The following is a 13962-nucleotide window of genomic DNA, read 5'->3' on the forward strand; positions in this document are numbered from 1 at the left end:
TTAGATTATACTGTAATTGTCTCTATACGATTAGATTATACTTCAATTGTCTCTATACTATTAGATTATACTGCAATTAACTTTCACTATTAGATTATACTGCAATTGTCTCTATACTATTAGATTATACTGCAATTGACTCTATACTATTAGATTATGCTGCAATTGACTATACTATTAGATTATGCTGCAATTGTCTCTATACTATTAGATTATACAGCAATTAACTCTCACTATTAGATTATACTGCAATTGTCTCGATACTATTAGATTATACTGCAATTGACTCTATACTATTAGATTATGCTGCAATTGACTCTATATTATTAGATTATGCTGCAATTGTCTCTATACTATTAGATTATACTGCAATTAACTCTCACTATTAGATTATACTGCAATTGTCTCGATACTATTGGATTATACTGCAATTGTATCTATACTGTTAGATTATACTGCAATTGTCTCTATACTATTACAGAGTGTGATGTATATGGGGTGAATTTCCGAGGCTTTCCCTTGCTTGTTCACCATAACTTCAGCGGAGGTTCTGTGAAAAATATCAACCATGTTGATGTGGGTTTTCTGGAGTTTCCACTGGTCTTCGGGATGTCCTGAGGATGTGGAAGATGCCACATTCACACTACTTTCTGTTTTATTCTTGAACTTTTAATGATGTACAGGAGCGCGATGTGCTGATGTTTTAGTGCACTCCATTTAATCAGTCCCAAATGCAGCCTTCACCACTCTCTGCGCATTCTCCACAAGATCATTCAGTGCATCACTGAGCAACTTGTAGGTCATTCCAAATGATGATATTTCTCCAAAGATGGAACCAACGACTGGTACAAGGTCGAGGCCGATCTCAATGGCTGAAATGATAAAAAAGGCACAACCCAGCAACATTCTTATCACAAATTCCTTATTTATTTCACCCACCAGAGGAGTTTTCACCACTGCTTTCAGATCTCCCACAGATTTCCCTGTCACGTTGGCCAGTCTTTGAAGAGAGTCGTCATCCAGACACAGATATAGACGGAACTGTATTATTGCTGTAACCAGTATCCCAGTGTCACATGCAAAGGTGTTGCCAACATCCAGACTCGTGTTTTTAGCTGTTGTCTTTTATTCTCTACAATCTCCAACGTTGTGTTTGGAAGTGACAGCAAGAAAACATCCTTCTTTATATCATCAAGGTTATTTGCGAGGGTTTTGTTCACTGCTGGGAAATCAAACTCATTCATCCTACGGCTTGATATCAGGAAAACAGTGGGTGATGGAAACCCGAACTCTTTCAACTTGTCAACACAATAAGTTCTGATCTTTTCCATTTCTGTAGATTTTCCACCATCCGTTTGAAAACGACGGAGATCATCATCCATTTTAGATCGAGCAAAGTAAACATTCTTCCCCAGCCGCTTAATCTCTTCGCCGAGTTTTGCATCATGCTCTTTGACTCGACAGCCTAAGATAATGATGAAGAAATCGTATCTTTCAAAGTTAATTTCCCTCAGGTATGTAGCCGCCGGAAAATTAAAAGTTCCAATTCCTGGTAGATCCCAGAAGCAAACATTAGGCACGCTGGGATGTGGGTATGGGGCTGGCTCCATTGTGGTTTCTGTGTTACCAACTTCAGCTGCTCCCTCATCATCATCCTGAAGCCCTCTCACAGCATTGATGAAGCTGGATTTCCCTGCGCCTGCCTCTCCCGTCACGGCAATATCAAGCTTTGCATTGTTGAGGTTTTCTACCTTCTTCTGTTTCAGAGATACAGCCCCTTCCAGCCCGCCTGTTTCATACTCAGACTTGAGTTGATTGAGCTCTTCCTGACTGAAGAATGTAGATTTCGAAGACTGAGCCATCTGATCTCTGTAGAAAAGAATGAATATTTTACACTTTGTATAATTTTTCTAATCTGTGTGTATCTTTCGTCAAACATTGAAGGAAAACTACAATGGGAACATGTTGATTTAAAGCAGAAATCAGTGAGGCTGGAGCAATTCACTCACAGCTGCTGAAAGATGCACTGAGCTATAAAAAAAGGACCTTGTCACCCTGTAACATCACTGATCCCTCTCTCCCCATCCTTCATTCCTGCTCTCCGTGCTCCTGGGGCATGTGCTATACAGGTACTCCTGGCATTGAATATCTTGTGTTCACTTTGCAGTTTGTTGTATTAAAATAGAATGTGGACTGAATGTTTGTTATTCAGGAAGATTAGAGTCAAACAGGACAGTGCAGGTATATAGTGCTGACTGTCAATCAGGTGATTATTATTAGCACTGTCATGTAGGGGCAAAGAGCACTGAAGCGTTGGCACATTGTAGGATGTTGCAGCCCAAACACCAACTGACATGAAGACAGGAAGTAGAAAGAACTAAAATCAAAGGCTGACGTCACAGGAAAGAAGGGAAGTGAGTTTTTCTCTCTTTTCTGGGGCATTGGTTTGAATTACAAGCTGGGATTAAAAACAAAACTTGAAAACTTAATTAACTAAATACATTAGAGATGGCAGGACAGGCGATGTGTTTCTGTTGTTACATCTGGGAGCTGGTTGCCCCCATTGAGGTCCACGTCGACCACATCTGCAGCAAGTGTCTGCAGCTTGAGGAACTTCGGCTCCGCGTTGATGAGCTGGAGTCCGAGCTGCAAACACTGTGATACATCAGGTGGGGGAGAGTTACCTGGACACTGTGTTCCAGGAGGCAGTCACACCCCTTAGATTAATTAGTTTGAATTCGATCCGTGGTCAGGGACAGGAGGGTGTGACTATGAGTGAGGAAGGTATGGGGACTCAGGAGGTAGTGATGGAGGAGCCTCGGCTCTTGCTCTTGTCCAACAGGTAAGAGATTCTTGCTCCCTGTGTGGACAAGAGCAGGGGCTGCAGAGAGGATAAGCAAACTGACCACAGCACCATGGTACAGGGGCCAGTCGAGTGGGGGGAGTGAAAAGAAACATTGTAGTGGTAGGGGACAGAATCATTAGGGGGATAGATACTGTTCTCTGCAGCCGAGAGCGTGAGTCCCGAAGGCTGTGTTGTCTGCTGGGTGTCAGGGTTAAGGACATCTCCTCTGGGCAGGAGAGGAACTTGGAGTGGGAGGGGGAAGATCCAGTTGTCGTGGACCATGTGGGTACCAACAACATAGGAGGACAAAGAAAGAAGTTCTGCTGAGCAGCTAGGGGCCAAATTAAAAAGCAGAACCACAAAGGTAATAATCTCTGGATTACTTCCTGAGCCACGAGCAAATTTACATAGGGTAAATAAGATCAGAGAGTTAAACACATGGCTCAAAGACTGGTGTGGGAGAAATGGATTTTGGTTCCTGGGACACTGGCACCAGTACTGGGGTAAGAGGGAGCTGTTCCATTGGGACGGGCTCCACTTAGACCGTGCTGGGACTAGGGGCCTGGCCAATCAAATAACTAGGGCTGCAGAGAGGGCTTTAAACTAATTAGTTTGGGGGGGGGGTCGTTCAGCTGAATGAGAATTTAAGAAGTCAAAGAATAAGGAGAAGGCAATAGAGCAGGGTACCACTGGGGAAATGAAAACCAGAGTGTGACAGGAAGGGACAGGATGTATAAACATAAAGCTGAATCATCATCATAGGCAGACCCACTAGAGACGATGCTGAATCTCCGCATCAATGTCTGCCTTTGTTGATAAGAGACTCCTGAGATATGGGAAATGGTTCACATTTTCCAGGGCCGCGCCGTGGATCTTGATGACTGGAGGGCAATGCTGTGCGGCGGTGACAGGCTGCTGGAGGACCTTTGTCTTACGAGTGTTAAGCGTAAGGCCCATGCTTTCATATGCCTCAGTGACTACATCTGGCGTGCCTTGATTACCCTGAGATGCTGAATCCCCATTGCGCTTGGTCTGCCCTCCAGGCCTCTATAACCAGTGCCTATGAAGAGACACTTGGTCACTCAACCAGAAACCATCAGGACTGGTTTGAGGAAAATGATCAGGAGATCGAAGAACTAATAGACTGCAAGCGCAAAGCATTTCTGAGCCTCAAGCAACAGCCCAACTCGGGAGTTGCAAAACAACATTACAGATGGCTCAAGGTTCAGGTCCAACAAAACCTCGGGACCTAAAGAACAGGTGGTGGATGGAGAAAGCACAGGAGATACAATAACTGGTTGATAGCCACGATATGTGAGGATTCTTCGCTGCAGTCAAGGCCACCGACAGTCCAAAGGCCCCACTCCACTCCTGGCCAAGAACGGAGAAACACTCATCAAGGACACCGAAGCTGTCAGGGCCCAATGGAAGAAGCACTTTGAAGATCTCCTCAATCGAGACTCTGCCTTTGACTCGAGTGTTCTCGATTCCATGCCACAACATGCGATCCGCCACCAACTCAGTGAAACTCTAACATTGCACGAGGTAGGCAAAGCCATAAAAGGTGAATCAGAAAGTGGGGTCAAAGCAGGAAAAAAGGTTAAAAAAAACAAATGAAAAAGCTCTTTATCTGAATGCACGCAGCATTCATCACAAAATAGATGAGTTGACGGCACAAATAGGTATGATCTGACAGCCATTACAGAGATGTGGTTGCAAGGCGACCAAGGCTGGGAACTAAATATTCAGGGGTATTTGACAATTCAGAAGGCAGACAGAAAGGAAAAGGAGGTGGGTTAGCTCTGTTATTAAAGGATGAGATCAGTGCGTTAGTGAGAAATGATAATGGCTTAGAAAATCAAAATGTTGAATCAGTTTGGTTGGAAATAAGGAATAATAAGAGGAAAAAGTCCCTGGTGGGCATAGTCTATAGGCCCCCTAACAGTAGCTGGATGGAGTATAAATCAAGAAATTATGGAGTCTTGTAAAAAAGGAATGGCAATAATTATGGGAGATTTTAGCCTTCACATTAATTGGATGAAACAAGTTGGCCAGGGTAGCCTTGAGGAAGAGTTCATACAGTGTATCTGGGATAGTTTCCTCCAAACAGTATGTTGCAGAAACAACCAGGGAGCAGGCTAGCTTAGATCTGGTGCTGTGTAATGAGACAGGATATATAAATGATCTTGTAGTAAAGGATCCTCTAGGAATAAGTGACCATAACATGGTTGGAATTTCAAATTCAGTTGGAGGCTGAGAAATTTGGATCTCAAACCAGTGTCCTAAGCTTAAATAAAGGAGACTTCAAAGGTATGAGGGCAGAGTTGGCTAAAGTGGACTGGGGAAATAAACTTAAGAATGGGATGGTTGATGAGCAGTGGCAGATATTTAAGAAGATATTTCATAATTCGCAACAAAAATATATCCCAATGAGAAGGAAAGGCTGTAAGAGAAGGGATAACCATCCGTGACTAACTAAGGAAATAAGGGATGGTATCAAATTGAAAACAAAGGCATACAATATGGCCAAGACTAGTGGGAGGCCAGAGGATTGGGAAACTTTTAAAAGCCAGCAAAGAATGACAAAAAAATAATAAAGAGAGGGAAGATAGAGCATAAAAGTAAACGAGCATGAAATATAAAAACAGATAGTAAGGGTTTCTACAGATAAATAAAAAGGAAAAGAGTGGCGAAAGTAAATGTTGGTCACCTGGAGGATGAGACTGGGGAATTAATAATGGGAAACAGGGAAATGGCAGAGACGTTGAACAAATATTTTGTATCGGTCTTCACAGAAGAAGACACTAAAAACATCTCAATAGTTGGGAAAATGTTGGAATCAATTACTAAAGATGAAATAGCAGCTCATTTGGAAAGCAGTGACAGGAGTGGTCCAAGTCAGCATGGATTTATGAAAGGGAAATCATGCTTGATAAATCTTCTAGAATTTTTTGAGGATGTAACTAGTAGAGTGGACAAGGGAGAACCAGTGGATGTGGTGTATTTGGACTTTGAAAAGGCTTTTGACAAGGTCCCACACAAGAGATTGGTGTGCAAAATTAAAGCACATGGTATTGGGGGTAATGGACTGACGTGGATAGAGAACTGGTTGGCAAAGAGTCGGGATGAACAGGTCCTTTTCAGAATGGCAGGCAGTGACTAGTGGCTGTTGCAGGGCTCAGTGCTGGGACCCCAGCTATTTACAATATTCATTAATGATTTAGATGAAGGAATAGAGTGTAATATCTCCAAGTTTGTGGATGACACGAAGCTGGGTGGCGGTGTGAGCTGTGAGGAGAATGCTAAGAGGCTGCAGGGTGACTTGGACAGGTTCGGTGTGTGGACAAATGCATGGCAAATGCAGTATAATGTGGATAAATGTGAGGTTATCTACTTTATGGGCAAAAACAGGAAGGCAGAATATTATCTGAATGGTGGCAGATTAGGAAAAGGGGAGGTGCAACGAGACCTGGGTGTCATGGTACATCAGTCATTGAAGTTAGCAAGCAGGTACAGCAGGCGGTGAAGAAGGGAAATGGTATGTTGGCCTTCATAGCTCGGGAATTTGAGTATAGGAGCAGGGAGGTCTTACTGCAGTTGTACAGGGCCTTGGTGAGGCCTCACCTGGAATATTGTGTTCAGTTTTGGTCTCCTAATCTGAGGAAGGACGTTCTTGCTATTGAGGGAGTGCAGCGAAGGTTCACCAGACTGATTCCCGGGAAGGCAGTACATATGAAGAGAGACTGGATCGACTGGGCCTTTATTAACTGGAGCTTAGAAGGATGAGAGGGGATCTCATATAAACGTATAAAATTCTGACAGGACTGGACAGGTTAGATGTAGGAAGAATGTTCCCGATGTTGAGGAAGTCCAGAACCAGGGGACACAGTCTAAGGATAAGGGGTAAGCCATTCACTCAGAGAGTTCTTAACCTGTGGAATTCCCTACCGCAGAGAGTTGTTGATGCCAGTTAATTGGATATATTCAAGAGTGAGTTAGTTATGGCCCTTATGGCTAAAGGGATCAAGTGGTATGGAGAGAAAGCAGGAAAGGGGTACTGAGGTGAATGATCAGCCATGATCTGATTGAATGGTGGTACAGGCTCCAAGGGCCGAATGGCCTACTCCTACACCTATTTTCTATGTTTCTATGTCACATCAAGGGGCTCTAAGGAGGGAGGAACTTAATACAATCACTAAAGAAGTAGTACTCGGTAAAATAAGGGTCTTCAGAGCAGACAAGTCCCTTGGATCTGATGGTTTGAATCCTAGGGTCCTTAAAGAAGTGGCTGCAGAGATAATGGATGTATTGGTTGTAATCTACCAAAATTCCCTGGATTCTGGGAGGTCCCAGTGGATTGGAAAATTGGCAATGTAACGCCCCAGTTTAAATAAGGAGACAGACAAAAAGCAGGAAACTATAGCCCGGTTAGTGTAACATCTGTCGATTGGAAAATGCTCGAGTCCATTATTAAGGAAGCAATAATAGGACATTTGGAAAAGTATAATTCAATCAAGCAGAGTCAGCCTGGTTTTTTGAAAGGGAAATCATGTTTGACAAATTTGCTGGAGTTCTTTGAGGATGTAACGAACAAGGTGGATAAGGGGCAACCAGTGGATGTGGTGTATTTGGATTTCCAGAAGGCATTTGATAAGGTGCCACGTAAAAGGTTATTGCACAAGATAAAAGTTGGAGGTTGGGGGTAATATATTAGCATGGATTGAGGATTGGCTAACTAACAGAAAGCAGAGAGTCAGGATAAATGTGTCATTTTCAGGTTGGCAAACAGGGATCGGTGCTGGGGCCTCAACTATTTACAATCTATATTAATGACTTGGATGAAGGGACCGAGTGTAATGTAACCAAGTTTGCTAATGATATAAAGATGGGTGGGAAAGCAAATTGTGAGGAGGATACAAAAAAATCTGCAAAGGGATATAAACAGTCTAAGTGAATGGGCAAAAATTTATCAGCTGGAGTATAATGTCGGAAAATGTGAGATTATCCAATTTGGCAGAAAAAATAGAAAATCAGATTGTAATTTAAATGGAGAAAAATTGCAAAGTGTTGCAGTACAGAGGGAGCTGGGGGTCCTTGTGCATGAAACACAAAACGTTAGTATGCAGGTACAGCAAGTAAACAGGAAGGGAAATGAAATGTTGGCCTTTATTGCAAGGGGGATAGAGTATAAAAGCAGAGAAGTCCTACTACAACTGTACAGGGTATTGGTGAGGCCACATCTAGAGTACTGTGTGTAGTTGTGGTCTCGGTATTTAAAGAAGGATATACTTGCATTGGAGGCTGTTCAGAGAAGGTCGGTGAGATGGAGTAAAGGCAGTGGTGACAAAGGTAGACTGCAGGGGCATAAATTGCTGAACAGTTAATAGGCCCCATCTGAAGTATATAGTGACTTCCATTGGTGGCAGTGCCCTGATAGAAGTGGGACTGAAAGAAAAGTGAATTTTAATCTTGTTTCCTTTTACAGTGAAGTATATTCTTTCAAGTTTAGATGGAAGGTGCTCAATATATGAATTGATTTTTACAAAAACTATAAACAACACGCAATGCATTAGCTTGTCTCAATAATCAATGAATACCTGACACCCACTGTGTGTGGATCTTTGATCTGAGTGTGAACAATGAGAGGTGAAGGAGGGAGATACAGAAACCAGCAGGGTGGCAGCACTTTGAAACCAGAAGTAGTGGAGCAGAGGCTGCTCAGTGTAATGGGTGCAATGCCGAACTGTTCTTCAAGCCAAGTAAGGTGACTCACGGAATATGGGAAAGCATAGCATATTCATTATTTTATATTATTGCATGGATTGAAATAAAAATATAATTTCATTGATTCTATAGCTGTTGCTCTGCAGATTGAGAAATAAAGCAGCTTAATAATTCATACCCAGCCTCATCTCACCAGGTGTTTGCTGGCACCAAAAAGTAACTATTACAAGTGTGGAGTCGCATTCCTTCAGATTTTAAATTTTTTGACAAGATTTAAGAAATGTCAAATCTTAAATAAAAAAAAAAATCCTTACATTTCCAATCTCTCTCTTTTAATCCAATCTTTCTCCATTTCTCTTACTGTACCTGCTTTGACATTGAATTCATGGCATTTAATTCACTCTCATTCCCAGTCCTTCCTCTGCTTATTTCCCAATCCCAAATCTCATTGGTTATGGAGATACCAGCAACAACAATAACTTGCGTTTATATATCGCCTTTAGCTACATGAGGAGCTATTAGGACAAGTGACCAAAAGCTTGGTCAAAGAGGTAGGTTTGAAGGAGCATCTTACAGGAGGAGGAAGAGGTAGAGAGGTGGAGATGTTCAGGGAGGCAATTCCAGAGCCTAGGGCCAAAGCAGCTGAAGGCACGGCCACCGATGGTGGGTGATTAAAGTGGGAACTGCACAAGAGACCAGATTTGGAGGAGTGTAGAAATTTCGGAGGGATGCAGGGCTGGAGGCGGTTATAGAGATAGGGAGGTATGAGGCGATGGAGGGATTTGAAAACAAGGGCTGGAATTTTCCCGATGCCAAGTGTGTAGATTTTGTGATGGATCGACAGTAAAAATCCCAGAAATAGAGGGTGCGCCGTGAACCATTCCGCCCCCTTGCTCATTTACCTCCCGCGGCTGTGAGGGCGCGACACGGACCCGATCGACAGAGGCGGCAACTTCTTTAAAATCATGAACTTCTTGTTGAGAGACCCTGGAGAGTGACTTTAACGGCAGCTTTAAGTTTTACTGCAGGAGCACAGGATTCACGGAGGTGGGGGGTCTCGCCTGTGAAGGGGAGGTGGAAGCTCAGTGGTCATTGGTGAGTTCATTCATTGACCGCTGGGAGAAGCCCATTCGTATCCCAATATTACACCTCATTACTTGCCTCATGAAAAGGCTCTTGCTCACTCCATCTGGGCCACAGATGTCGGTGTCTGCAGCTTGCAGACCTCGGAAGTCTCTCTCACCACATTGCTACTCACTATCACTATACTGAGGGATTGGCCCCCTGATCTCCACTTTACCTACCATCTACTACAACAGCATGGGTGCTGCTTATACTGTCTCACCTTGGTCCTCAGAATCCGACAATATGATCCCCACCAGCCACAACACCAGCCACAACAGCAGCAGCCACAACACCAGCCTTCTGCTCAAGGTCCTGATGCTCCACAGGGGAGTGGGGGGTGGGGGGGAAGGAACCACGGTTGCACCGTGCCACAGGCGATACCCCCAACACAGGATATACAGGCAGAGGATAAGCTTCCTGGACATGACTGAGTAGCAGGAGGCTCAGGCTATCATGCCAGTATGTCGCAGACATTTGTAACTTGCTGGAACAAGACATACTGCCCAGAGGTGGACACTCATTGCCAGTAACTGTCAAAGTCACCAGCCCACTCAACTTCTTCTCCTCAGGCTCCTTCCAGGGATCTGCAGCAGACATTTGCAGGATCTTGCTGTTGGCTGCATCACCCAGGTCACCGATACCCTGTTTGACAAGGCAGCCAGTTATATACACTGTGCCACTGATGGAGTCAGTGTTACTGAGCGGGCGCGCAACTTTACAGCTCTGGCTGGATTCCCGTAGGTGCAGGGCGTCATCGACTGCACACATGGCCATCAGGGCACCCCATCATCACCCAGGAATATCTGTGAACCGCAAAGGCTTCCACTCCCTCAATGTGCAGCTTGTCTGCAACTATAAAACGATGATTATGCATGTGTGGGTCAGATTCCCTGGCAGCTGACATGACACTTGCATGCTGGGCCAGTCCACATTCCCTAAGCTCTTCATACCTCCAAACACAGTTACCAGCTGGCTGCTTGGAGACAAGGGCTATCCACTGAAGACGTGGCACATGACACCCCTGAGGAGGGTTATAATGACAGCCACATTTCCACCAGATGTGCCACAGAGCAAGCAATAGCCACGCTGAAGATGCGCTTCAGATGCCTCGACAGATCTGGAGGAGTCCTTCAGTACACACCAGCCCAGCCAGGATCTCCAGAATCATCGTCGTCTGCTGGGCACTGTACAACATAGCGCAGCAGCGAGGATTGGAACTGCAGGAGGAGCATGGCACACAGCACACAGCCTCTTAGGTTCCTCCTCCTTATCTTCCGTCTCCTCGTCCTAAGGTGCTGATCGCACCAGCAGCGACGCATATTGGTGCCCGAGAGGCCGGGGTTGGCCTCATCATGGCCAGATTTACTGAACTTGGCCCAATGCAGTCATATCGCTGCCACATGCTGTACTTAGTACCCCACCCCCCATCCCCCCCCCGCCCCACCCCTCCCACAACACCATAAAGCATCCCGATAATGACCAAGGCATTCCTCTCAACCAAAGCCCCAGTGTTCAAAGTTAAGGAATGTCTCACCATTCATTCTAAGTGACAAGGCCACTTCCACGGTTTGAGGCAAAAGTGGACAATACCCGAAAGTGGTACACTGAAAAACATTTACGTGTATCTTCAAAATAACTGAAACTTAACAAACATATTTTGACACAGCCATTCACATACCCTTGTGCATCTACCTTTGCAACATTTTTCTTTTCGAATGCTTCTACATGGTGCAACCCCTGTGACTTCAGCAGAGGTAGAGGCAGGCTGCTCACTTTCCGACTGTGGCGGGTTAGACCTCTTGTCAGACGTCCTCTGTGTTTGGAGCCTGTGACGGCCCCGCCAATGACAGCTCCTCCTGCAACTGTGCAGAGGCAGACTTGGCCATCCAGATCCGAGGAAGCATGTGGGGCTCGGACTGAAGAGGTGGGAATGCTTTGAGAGGAGCCCCAATTTCCATGTCCTCTTTCACCATCATCCCTCTCTTGGACCACCCGCACTTCCCTGCTAGCAAGGAGCTGGAGAGCACCTTGCTGCACAGCAGTGGGGCGATGAAGACCTAAGTCTACGTTTACATCTCTCCTGGAGAAGAGGTCTAAGAGCTCCTGCCATCTGTTGTCCACAGCTACCATGTGCTCATATGAGTGGTGCATTTGCTGCTCCATGCAGGTGTCCATCCTTTCCATGGAACAGCACATGGTCACCATCGCCTGTGAGATGCTGGTGCTCACGTTGGAGATGGACTCCTCCATTCTCTGAACATTTGCAGACATCACGGCTGAAAAATACAGCAGAGCCTCATGCATTTGTTGCTGCCCCTCCAAGATCACCCTCTTTCTCCCTATTTTTCTGGGCTCTTTTCTCCTGCAAGGATGGAGAAGAGAAGTTTGAGTGCGAGTGATGGAATGAGTGTAAGGACCTGACGGGTTTCATCTTTAGAGGGTGACTATGAGGGAGTGGGGTGCCAATGGCCTCCTTCTGGTGTTACTTGGTATGATTGGGTTAGGATGAGGATGAGTGGTGGTGATTCAGATGGGGAAGTGAGTATATACATAGAGAGAGAGGGATAGGTGGACTTGGAAGGTATGTGGTGTGAGGACTGAAGTGCAGGTGTAGGCTTGGGAAGGCAGAGTGATGGAGATGTGGTGACAGGCACATCAGGATAAATCATAGAATCATAGAAATTTACAGCACGGAAGGAGGTCATTCGGCCCATCGTGTCTGCGCGGCCAACAGAGCTATCCAGCCTAATCCCACTTTCCAGCTCTTGGTCCATAGCCCTGTAGGTCACGGCACTTCAAATGCACATCCAAGTAATTTTTAAATGCGGTGAGGGTTTCTGCCTCTACCACCCTTTCAGGCAGTGTGTTCCAGACAATCAATATCCTCAGTGAAGAAGTTTTCCCTTATATCCCGCTCAACCTTTTACAAATTACTTTAAATCTATGCTCCCTGGTTGTTGACCACTCTGCTTAGGGAAATAGGTACGTCCTATCCACTCTATCCAGGCCCCTCATTATTTTCTACACCTCAATTAAATCTCCCCTCAGCCTCCTCTGCTCCATTTAAAAAAATCAAACCCAGCCTATCCAATCTTTCCTCATCGTGAATATTCTCCAGTGCAGGCAACGTCCTCGTAAATCTCCTCTGTACCCTCTCTAATGTAATCACATCTTTCCTGTAATGTGGTAACCAGAACTGTATGCATTTATATAGCCTAACCAGCGTTTTATGCAGTTCAAGCATAAACTTCCTGCTCTTGTATTCTATGCCTGGGATAATAAAGGTAAGTATTCCATATGACTTCCTAACCAACTTATCTGCTGTCTTCAGGGATCTGTGGACATGCACTCCAAGGTCCCTTTGTTCCTCTATACTTCTCAGTGTCCTACCATTTAATGTGAATTCCCTTGCCTTTTTAGCCCTCCGCAAAAGCATTACCTCACAATTCTCCAGATTGAATTCCATTTGCCACTGTTCTGCCCACCTGACCAGTTCATTGCTGACCCTGAAATTCTGGTCGGAGGCTTCCTTCGGACGAACGCCTCCGCCCCAAAATGTTTCCACAAATGTACCTAGTTGTCCCTGACGTGCCTTCGATTCCGGTCGGAAGCCTTCTTTCCACACGCATCACGATGCAGTATTTTCATTGATGATAATGGGAACTCCGTTTCCCCGAGTTCCCATTACTATCAATGAAAAAACCCTCTAAAACACCCAAACACAACATAATAAATTAAAAAACATCTCACATATTTAAAATTAATTGAAATTAAAATAAATTAAATGTTTTAGAGAAAAAAACGATTTAATGTGTTTTAATAGGGTTTAAAATAAACTTAACTTAATGGACAGGGTTTTTAACATATGATTAAATTTAATTTTTATACGTTTTATAACTCTTACATTGGTAAAAGCTATGCACCTGCTTTTACCAGGCGTAAAATTTCAAGGACATTCGCTGGGCAAGAGATGGGCAAATCTCACTTGCTGTGGGAATGTGGAAGATCTGTCAAGAGCGTTGTGCGCCATAAACCGACTTTTGCGAGGCCTAGCCAGGTCCGTGCACATTCTGTATGGATCCGGTCAGGCTGGGATTTTACGGCCATTATCTTCCTGCAGTCTACAGCTTTCTTCTGCATTACCAACCACACAGCCTATTTTAGTATCATCTGCAAACTTCTTAATCATACCCCCTACATTCAAGGCAAAATCATTGATATATACCACAAAAGGCAAGGGGCCTAGTACTGAGCCCTGCGGAACCCCA

General features: G+C 44.6%; 1 pseudogene; it reads right to left on the reverse strand.

The window, feature by feature from the left end:
- Positions 1-612: 612 nt before the first annotated feature.
- Positions 613-10468, reverse strand: LOC139266170 (interferon-inducible GTPase 5-like; annotated as a pseudogene).
- Positions 10469-13962: the final 3494 nt, after the last annotated feature.

The sequence above is a fragment of the Pristiophorus japonicus genome, chromosome 6 (genome assembly GCF_044704955.1).
Source record: "Pristiophorus japonicus isolate sPriJap1 chromosome 6, sPriJap1.hap1, whole genome shotgun sequence".
NCBI classification, from domain to species: Eukaryota; Metazoa; Chordata; class Chondrichthyes; family Pristiophoridae; genus Pristiophorus; species Pristiophorus japonicus.